The sequence below is a fragment of the Phyllobates terribilis genome, unplaced genomic scaffold (assembly GCF_046119375.1).
Source record: "Phyllobates terribilis strain yellow unplaced genomic scaffold, ASM4611937v1 Scaffold_5__5_contigs__length_657084704, whole genome shotgun sequence".
Taxonomy (NCBI): Eukaryota; Metazoa; Chordata; class Amphibia; order Anura; family Dendrobatidae; genus Phyllobates; species Phyllobates terribilis.
In genome coordinates, this window is record NW_027362765.1 from 179,530,364 (window position 1) to 179,537,863 (window position 7,500).

Below are 7,500 nucleotides of genomic sequence, written 5' to 3' on the forward strand. Positions count from 1 at the left end.
TGCTTCTCAACGAGGGTTATCTTTACGCCACCTCGGAGCCTTTTGCAAGTGGAACTCTGTGAGCCTTCCGAGGAAGCTCTTTCTTAGCTCATGCACTGCTATGGCTCTGCTTCTCCCGTAAGGTGCCAGAGGTCTTTGGCGGGCTCCCCATTTTCACGGCTTGGTTCCTCTTCTGTTTCTGTCACTCGGCTGCTCTCTACTCCTCCTGCCTTTTCTGACACTGCTGTCAGATCTTGCGCTTGCTGCATCCTGTGCCAAATTGTGAGAGTGAGCAAGGCGCCTCGTGGCCCCTTTCTCTGTCACTGGCTCGTTGGTCTAGGGGTATGATTCTCGCTTTGGGTGCGCGAGGTCCCGGGTTCAAATCCCGGACGAGCCCTTGCTTACGGAAACCTTTGCTGCCGATCTGATGCCTGACGTGCTTCTCTCAATGGCTGCCAATCTGTTGAATTGATTTTTCTTGGAACTCACTACTGGGAAGGCGGTATGTTCCCTCTTGCTTGCCCTCCCACTGCCCTCCCCCTCTCCTCGGCTGGCCTTAGATTGCTTGTTGCATGCACAGGGTGCAGATTTTGAGCCCACGCGTATCTCCTTTTTTCCCCAGCTCTTCCGCTTCAAAAACACATTTTTGGTCAAATTCTCCATCGTCTCTCATGGACTTCTCTGCGGATGTTCCATGCGAGAGCCAAGCTTTTCTCTGGAGGTGCCAGGCAGGCGCTTCAAGCGACACAGCTGTTTATGCCAGGAAAATTGGAACGCAACAGTTCCGTCGTTGGCTCGTTGGTCTAGGGGTATGATTCTCGCTTAGGGTGCGAGAGGTCCTGGGTTCAAATCCCGGACGAGCCCTGCTCTCTCTGTCTGAGGGCGAGCCTGAGCGCTCTTCTTTTTCTCGCCTCCCTTTAACTAAAGCACACCGTCCTCTGCGGCTGACCAAGCCGACAAATGTGAGAGTATCGACGCCAGTGCACGGCTTGGTCAAAACGTTGGCTCGTTGGTCTAGGGGTATGATTCTCGCTTCGGGTGCGAGAGGTCCCGGGTTCAAATCCCGGACGAGCCCTGCCTGGTGCGTGCTTGGCATAGCTCTCTCTCTCCCCATCTGTGCCAGTATGCTTTTGCAACGGTCTTACTCAAGGGCGCTTGGCTCTGCGTCATGCACGCGGCGGTGCTTCTCAACGAGGGTTATCTTTACGCCACCTCGGAGCCTTTTGCAAGTGGAACTCTGTGAGCCTTCCGAGGAAGCTCTTTCTTAGCTCATGCACTGCTATGGCTCTGCTTCTCCCGTAAGGTGCCAGAGGTCTTTGGCGGGCTCCCCATTTTCACGGCTTGGTTCCTCTTCTGTTTCTGTCACTCGGCTGCGCTCTACTCCTCCTGCCTTTTCTGACACTGCTGTCAGATCTTGCGCTTGCTGCATCCTGTGCCAAATTGTGAGAGTGAGCAAGGCGCCTCGTGGCCCCTTTCTCCGTCACTGGCTCGTTGGTCTAGGGGTATGATTCTCGCTTTGGGTGCGAGAGGTCCCGGGTTCAAATCCCGGACGAGCCCTTGCTTACGGAAACCTTTGCTGCCGATCTGATGCCTGACGTGCTTCTCTCAATGGCTGCCAATCTGTTGAATTGATTTTTCTTGGAACTCACTACTGGGAAGGCGGTATGTTCCCTCTTGCTTGCCCTCCCACTGCCCTCCCCCTCTCCTCGGCTGGCCTTAGATTGCTTGTTGCATGCACAGGGTGCAGATTTTGAGTCCACGCGTATCTCCTTTTTTCCCCAGCTCTTCCGCTTCAAAAACACATTTTTGGTCAAATTCTCCATCGTCTCTCATGGACTTCTCTGCGGATGTTCCATGCGAGAGCCAAGCTTTTCTCTAGAGGTGCCAGGCAGGCGCTTCAAGCGACACAGCTGTTTATGCCAGGAAAATTGGAACGCAACAGTTCCGTCGTTGGCTCGTTGGTCTAGGGGTATGATTCTCGCTTAGGGTGCGAGAGGTCCCGGGTTCAAATCCTGGACAAGCCCTGCTCTCTCTGTCTGAGGGCGAGCCTGAGCGCTCTTCTTTTTCTCGCCTCCCTTTAACTAAAGCACACCGTCCTCTGCGGCTGACCAAGCCGACAAATGTGAGAGTATCGACGCCAGTGCACGGCTTGGTCAAAACGTTGGCTCGTTGGTCTAGGGGTATGATTCTCGCTTCGGGTGCGAGAGGTCCCGGGTTCAAATCCCGGACGAGCCCTGCCTGGTGCGTGCTTGGCATAACTCTCTCTCTCCCCATCTGTGCCAGTATGCTTTTGCAACGGTCTTACTCAAGGGCGCTTGGCTCTGCGTCATGCACGCGGCGGTGCTTCTCAACGAGGGTTATCTTTACGCCACCTCGGAGCCTTTTGCAAGTGGAACTCTGTGAGCCTTCCGAGGAAGCTCTTTCTTAGCTCATGCACTGCTATGGCTCTGCTTCTCCCGTAAGGTGCCAGAGGTCTTTGGCGGGCTCCCCATTTTCACGGCTTGGTTCCTCTTCTGTTTCTGTCACTCGGCTGCTCTCTACTCCTCCTGCCTTTTCTGACACTGCTGTCAGATCTTGCGTTTGCTGCATCCTGTGCCAAATTGTGAGAGTGAGCAAGGCGCCTCGTGGCCCCTTTCTCCGTCACTGGCTCGTTGGTCTAGGGGTATGATTCTCGCTTTGGGTGCGAGAGGTCCCGGGTTCAAATCCCGGACGAGCCCTTGCTTACGGAAACCTTTGCTGCCAATCTGATGCCTGACGTGCTTCTCTCAATGGCTGCCAATCTGTTGAATTGATTTTTCTTGGAACTCACTACTGGGAAGGCGGTATGTTCCCTCTTGCTTGCCCTCCCACTGCCCCCCCTCTCCTCGGCTGGCCTTAGATTGCTTGTTGCATGCACAGGGTGCAGATTTTGAGCCCACGCGTATCTCCTTTTTTCCCCAGCTCTTCCGCTTCAAAAACACATTTTTGGTCAAATTCTCCATCGTCTCTCATGGACTTCTCTGCGGATGTTCCATGCGAGAGCCAAGCTTTTCTCTGGAGGTGCCAGGCAGGCGCTTCAAGCGACACAGCTGTTTATGCCAGGAAAATTGGAACGCAACAGTTCCGTCGTTGGCTCGTTGGTCTAGGGGTATGATTCTCGCTTAGGGTGCGAGAGGTCCCGGGTTCAAATCCCGGACGAGCCCTGCTCTCTCTGTCTGAGGGCGAGCCTGAGCGCTCTTCTTTTTCTCGCCTCCCTTTAACTAAAGCACACCGTCCTCTGCGGCTGACCAAGCCGACAAATGTGAGAGTATCGACGCCAGTGCACGGCTTGGTCAAAACGTTGGCTCGTTGGTCTAGGGGTATGATTCTCGCTTCGGGTGCGAGAGGTCCCGGGTTCAAATCCCGGACGAGCCCTGCCTGGTGCGTGCTTGGCATAGCTCTCTCTCTCCCCATCTGTGCCAGTATGCTTTTGCAACGGTCTTACTCAAGGGCGCTTGGCTCTGCGTCATGCACGCGGCGGTGCTTCTCAACGAGGGTTATCTTTACGCCACCTCGGAGCCTTTTGCAAGTGGAACTCTGTGAGCCTTCCGAGGAAGCTCTTTCTTAGCTCATGCACTGCTATGGCTCTGCTTCTCCCGTAAGGTGCCAGAGGTCTTTGGCGGGCTCCCCATTTTCACGGCTTGGTTCCTCTTCTGTTTCTGTCACTCGGCTGCTCTCTACTCCTCCTGCCTTTCCTGACACTGCTGTCAGATCTTGCGCTTGCTGCATCCTGTGCCAAATTGTGAGAGTGAGCAAGGCGCCTCGTGGGCCCTTTCTCCGTCACTGGCTCGTTGGTCTAGGGGTATGATTCTCGCTTTGGGTGCGAGAGGTCCCGGGTTCAAATCCCGGACGAGCCCTTGCTTACGGAAACCTTTGCTGCCGATCTGATGCCTGACGTGCTTCTCTCAATGGCTGCCAATCTGTTGAATTGATTTTTCTTGGAACTCACTACTGGGAAGGCGGTATGTTCCCTCTTGCTTGCCCTCCCACTGCCCTCCCCCTCTCCTCGGCTGGCCTTAGATTGCTTGTTGCATGCACAGGGTGCAGATTTTGAGCCCACGCGTATCTCCTTTTTTCCCCAGCTCTTCCGCTTCAAAAACACATTTTTGGTCAAATTCTCCATCGTCTCTCATGGACTTCTCTGCGGATGTTCCATGCGAGAGCCAAGCTTTTCTCTGGAGGTGCCAGGCAGGCGCTTCAAGCGACACAGCTGTTTATGCCAGGAAAATTGGAACGCAACAGTTCCGTCGTTGGCTCGTTGGTCTAGGGGTATGATTCTCGCTTAGGGTGCGAGAGGTCCCGGGTTCAAATCCCGGACGAGCCCTGCTCTCTCTGTCTGAGGGCGAGCCTGAGCGCTCTTCTTTTTCTCGCCTCCCTTTAACTAAAGCACACCGTCCTCTGCGGCTGACCAAGCCGACAAATGTGAGAGTATCGACGCCAGTGCACGGCTTGGTCAAAACGTTGGCTCGTTGGTCTAGGGGTATGATTCTCGCTTCGGGTGCGAGAGGTCCCGGGTTCAAATCCCGGACGAGCCCTGCCTGGTGCGTGCTTGGCATAACTCTCTCTCTCCCCATCTGTGCCAGTATGCTTTTGCAACGGTCTTACTCAAGGGCGCTTGGCTCTGCGTCATGCACGCGGCGGTGCTTCTCAACGAGGGTTATCTTTACGCCACCTCGGAGCCTTTTGCAAGTGGAACTCTGTGAGCCTTCCGAGGAAGCTCTTTCTTAGCTCATGCACTGCTATGGCTCTGCTTCTCCCGTAAGGTGCCAGAGGTCTTTGGCGGGCTCCCCATTTTCACGGCTTGGTTCCTCTTCTGTTTCTGTCACTCGGCTGCTCTCTACTCCTCTTGCCTTTTCTGACACTGCTGTCAGATCTTGCGCTTGCTGCATCCTGTGCCAAATTGTGAGAGTGAGCAAGGCGCCTCGTGGCCCCTTTCTCCGTCACTGGCTCGTTGGTCTAGGGGTATGATTCTCGCTTTGGGTGCGAGAGGTCCCGGGTTCAAATCCCAGACGAGCCCTTGCTTACGGAAACCTTTGCTGCCGATCTGATGCCTGACGTGCTTCTCTCAATGGCTGCCAATCTGTTGAATTGATTTTTCTTGGAACTCACTACTGGGAAGGCGGTATGTTCCCTCTTGCTTGCCCTCCCACTGCCCTCCCCCTCTCCTCGGCTGGCCTTAGATTGCTTGTTGCATGCACAGGGTGCAGATTTTGAGCCCACGCGTATCTCCTTTTTTCCCCAGCTCTTCCGCTTCAAAAACACATTTTTGGTCAAATTCTCCATCGTCTCTCATGGACTTCTCTGCGGATGTTCCATGCGAGAGCCAAGCTTTTCTCTGGAGGTGCCAGGCAGGCGCTTCAAGCGACACAGCTGTTTATGCCAGGAAAATTGGAACGCAACAGTTCCGTCGTTGGCTCGTTGGTCTAGGGGTATGATTCTCGCTTAGGGTGCGAGAGGTCCTGGGTTCAAATCCCGGACGAGCCCTGCTCTCTCTGTCTGAGGGCGAGCCTGAGCGCTCTTCTTTTTCTCGCCTCCCTTTAACTAAAGCACACCGTCCTCTGCGGCTGACCAAGCCGACAAATGTGAGAGTATCGACGCCAGTGCACGGCTTGGTCAAAACGTTGGCTCGTTGGTCTAGGGGTATGATTCTCGCTTCGGGTGCGAGAGGTCCCGGGTTCAAATCCCGGACGAGCCCTGCCTGGTGCGTGCTTGGCATAGCTCTCTCTCTCCCCATCTGTGCCAGTATGCTTTTGCAACGGTCTTACTCAAGGGCGCTTGGCTCTGCGTCATGCACGCGGCGGTGCTTCTCAACGAGGGTTATCTTTACGCCACCTCGGAGCCTTTTGCAAGTGGAACTCTGTGAGCCTTCCGAGGAAGCTCTTTCTTAGCTCATGCACTGCTATGGCTCTGCTTCTCCCGTAAGGTGCCAGAGGTCTTTGGCGGGCTCCCCATTTTCACGGCTTGGTTCCTCTTCTGTTTCTGTCACTCGGCTGCTCTCTACTCCTCCTGCCTTTTCTGACACTGCTGTCAGATCTTGCGCTTGCTGCATCCTGTGCCAAATTGTGAGAGTGAGCAAGGCGCCTCGTGGCCCCTTTCTCCATCACTGGCTCGTTGGTCTAGGGGTATGATTCTCGCTTTGGGTGCGAGAGGTCCCGGGTTCAAATCCCGGACGAGCCCTTGCTTACGGAAACCTTTGCTGCCGATCTGATGCCTGACGTGCTTCTCTCAATGGCTGCCAATCTGTTGAATTGATTTTTCTTGGAACTCACTACTGGGAAGGCGGTATGTTCCCTCTTGCTTGCCCTCCCACTGCCCTCCCCCTCTCCTCGGCTGGCCTTAGATTGCTTGTTGCATGCACAGGGTGCAGATTTTGAGCCCACGCGTATCTCCTTTTTTCCCCAGCTCTTCCGCTTCAAAAACACATTTTTGGTCAAATTCTCCATCGTCTCTCATGGACTTCTCTGCGGATGTTCCATGCGAGAGCCAAGCTTTTCTCTGGAGGTGCCAGGCAGGCGCTTCAAGCGACACAGCTGTTTATGCCAGGAAAATTGGAACGCAACAGTTCCGTCGTTGGCTCGTTGGTCTAGGGGTATGATTCTCGCTTAGGGTGCGAGAGGTCCCGGGTTCAAATCCCGGACGAGCCCTGCTCTCTCTGTCTGAGGGCGAGCCTGAGCGCTCTTCTTTTTCTCGCCTCCCTTTAACTAAAGCACACCGTCCTCTGCGGCTGACCAAGCCGACAAATGTGAGAGTATCGACGCCAGTGCATGGCTTGGTCAAAACGTTGGCTCGTTGGTCTAGGGGTATGATTCTCGCTTCGGGTGCGAGAGGTCCCGGGTTCAAATCCCGGACGAGCCCTGCCTGGTGCGTGCTTGGCATAGCTCTCTCTCTCCCCATCTGTGCCAGTATGCTTTTGCAACGGTCTTACTCAAGGGCGCTTGGCTCTGCGTCATGCACGCGGCGGTGCTTCTCAACGAGGGTTATCTTTACGCCACCTCGGAGCCTTTTGCAAGTGGAACTCTGTGAGCCTTCCGAGGAAGCTCTTTCTTAGCTCATGCACTGCTATGGCTCTGCTTCTCCCGTAAGGTGCCAGAGGTCTTTGGCGGGCTCCCCATTTTCACGGCTTGGTTCCTCTTCTGTTTCTGTCACTCGGCTGCTCTCTACTCCTCCTGCCTTTTCTGACACTGCTGTCAGATCTTGCGTTTGCTGCATCCTGTGCCAAATTGTGAGAGTGAGCAAGGCGCCTCGTGGCCCCTTTCTCCGTCACTGGCTCGTTGGTCTAGGGGTATGATTCTCGCTTTGGGTGCGCGAGGTCCCAGGTTCAAATCCCGGACGAGCCCTTGCTTACGGAAACCTTTGCTGCCAATCTGATGCCTGATGTGCTTCTCTCAATGGCTGCCAATCTGTTGAATTGATTTTTCTTGGAACTCACTACTGGGAAGGCGGTATGTTCCCTCTTGCTTGCCCTCCCACTGCCCCCCCCTCTCCTCGGCTGGCCTTAGATTG

General features: G+C 54.9%; 19 non-coding genes across 19 annotated transcripts; all 19 read left to right on the forward strand.

Moving 5' to 3' along the window:
• Positions 1 to 304: 304 nt before the first annotated feature.
• Positions 305 to 376, forward strand: TRNAP-UGG (transfer RNA proline (anticodon UGG)). The gene has a single exon. It is a non-coding gene; the product is annotated as a tRNA-Pro (tRNA).
• Positions 377 to 771: 395 nt separating this feature from the next.
• TRNAP-AGG (transfer RNA proline (anticodon AGG)) lies at positions 772 to 843 on the forward strand. The gene has a single exon. It is a non-coding gene; the product is annotated as a tRNA-Pro (tRNA).
• Positions 844 to 982: 139 nt separating this feature from the next.
• TRNAP-CGG (transfer RNA proline (anticodon CGG)) lies at positions 983 to 1,054 on the forward strand. The gene has a single exon. It is a non-coding gene; the product is annotated as a tRNA-Pro (tRNA).
• Positions 1,055 to 1,464: 410 nt separating this feature from the next.
• On the forward strand, positions 1,465 to 1,536 carry TRNAP-UGG (transfer RNA proline (anticodon UGG)). Its single transcript has one exon. It is a non-coding gene; the product is annotated as a tRNA-Pro (tRNA).
• A 395-nt stretch (positions 1,537 to 1,931) lies between these two features.
• On the forward strand, positions 1,932 to 2,003 carry TRNAP-AGG (transfer RNA proline (anticodon AGG)). The gene has a single exon. It is a non-coding gene; the product is annotated as a tRNA-Pro (tRNA).
• Positions 2,004 to 2,142: 139 nt separating this feature from the next.
• TRNAP-CGG (transfer RNA proline (anticodon CGG)) lies at positions 2,143 to 2,214 on the forward strand. Its single transcript has one exon. It is a non-coding gene; the product is annotated as a tRNA-Pro (tRNA).
• A 410-nt stretch (positions 2,215 to 2,624) lies between these two features.
• Positions 2,625 to 2,696, forward strand: TRNAP-UGG (transfer RNA proline (anticodon UGG)). The gene has a single exon. It is a non-coding gene; the product is annotated as a tRNA-Pro (tRNA).
• A 393-nt stretch (positions 2,697 to 3,089) lies between these two features.
• TRNAP-AGG (transfer RNA proline (anticodon AGG)) lies at positions 3,090 to 3,161 on the forward strand. Its single transcript has one exon. It is a non-coding gene; the product is annotated as a tRNA-Pro (tRNA).
• Positions 3,162 to 3,300: 139 nt separating this feature from the next.
• On the forward strand, positions 3,301 to 3,372 carry TRNAP-CGG (transfer RNA proline (anticodon CGG)). Its single transcript has one exon. It is a non-coding gene; the product is annotated as a tRNA-Pro (tRNA).
• A 410-nt stretch (positions 3,373 to 3,782) lies between these two features.
• TRNAP-UGG (transfer RNA proline (anticodon UGG)) lies at positions 3,783 to 3,854 on the forward strand. The gene has a single exon. It is a non-coding gene; the product is annotated as a tRNA-Pro (tRNA).
• Positions 3,855 to 4,249: 395 nt separating this feature from the next.
• Positions 4,250 to 4,321, forward strand: TRNAP-AGG (transfer RNA proline (anticodon AGG)). The gene has a single exon. It is a non-coding gene; the product is annotated as a tRNA-Pro (tRNA).
• Positions 4,322 to 4,460: 139 nt separating this feature from the next.
• Positions 4,461 to 4,532, forward strand: TRNAP-CGG (transfer RNA proline (anticodon CGG)). Its single transcript has one exon. It is a non-coding gene; the product is annotated as a tRNA-Pro (tRNA).
• A 410-nt stretch (positions 4,533 to 4,942) lies between these two features.
• Positions 4,943 to 5,014, forward strand: TRNAP-UGG (transfer RNA proline (anticodon UGG)). The gene has a single exon. It is a non-coding gene; the product is annotated as a tRNA-Pro (tRNA).
• A 395-nt stretch (positions 5,015 to 5,409) lies between these two features.
• TRNAP-AGG (transfer RNA proline (anticodon AGG)) lies at positions 5,410 to 5,481 on the forward strand. The gene has a single exon. It is a non-coding gene; the product is annotated as a tRNA-Pro (tRNA).
• A 139-nt stretch (positions 5,482 to 5,620) lies between these two features.
• TRNAP-CGG (transfer RNA proline (anticodon CGG)) lies at positions 5,621 to 5,692 on the forward strand. Its single transcript has one exon. It is a non-coding gene; the product is annotated as a tRNA-Pro (tRNA).
• Positions 5,693 to 6,102: 410 nt separating this feature from the next.
• TRNAP-UGG (transfer RNA proline (anticodon UGG)) lies at positions 6,103 to 6,174 on the forward strand. The gene has a single exon. It is a non-coding gene; the product is annotated as a tRNA-Pro (tRNA).
• Positions 6,175 to 6,569: 395 nt separating this feature from the next.
• TRNAP-AGG (transfer RNA proline (anticodon AGG)) lies at positions 6,570 to 6,641 on the forward strand. Its single transcript has one exon. It is a non-coding gene; the product is annotated as a tRNA-Pro (tRNA).
• A 139-nt stretch (positions 6,642 to 6,780) lies between these two features.
• Positions 6,781 to 6,852, forward strand: TRNAP-CGG (transfer RNA proline (anticodon CGG)). The gene has a single exon. It is a non-coding gene; the product is annotated as a tRNA-Pro (tRNA).
• A 410-nt stretch (positions 6,853 to 7,262) lies between these two features.
• On the forward strand, positions 7,263 to 7,334 carry TRNAP-UGG (transfer RNA proline (anticodon UGG)). The gene has a single exon. It is a non-coding gene; the product is annotated as a tRNA-Pro (tRNA).
• The last annotated feature ends 166 nt before the right edge of the window (positions 7,335 to 7,500 follow it).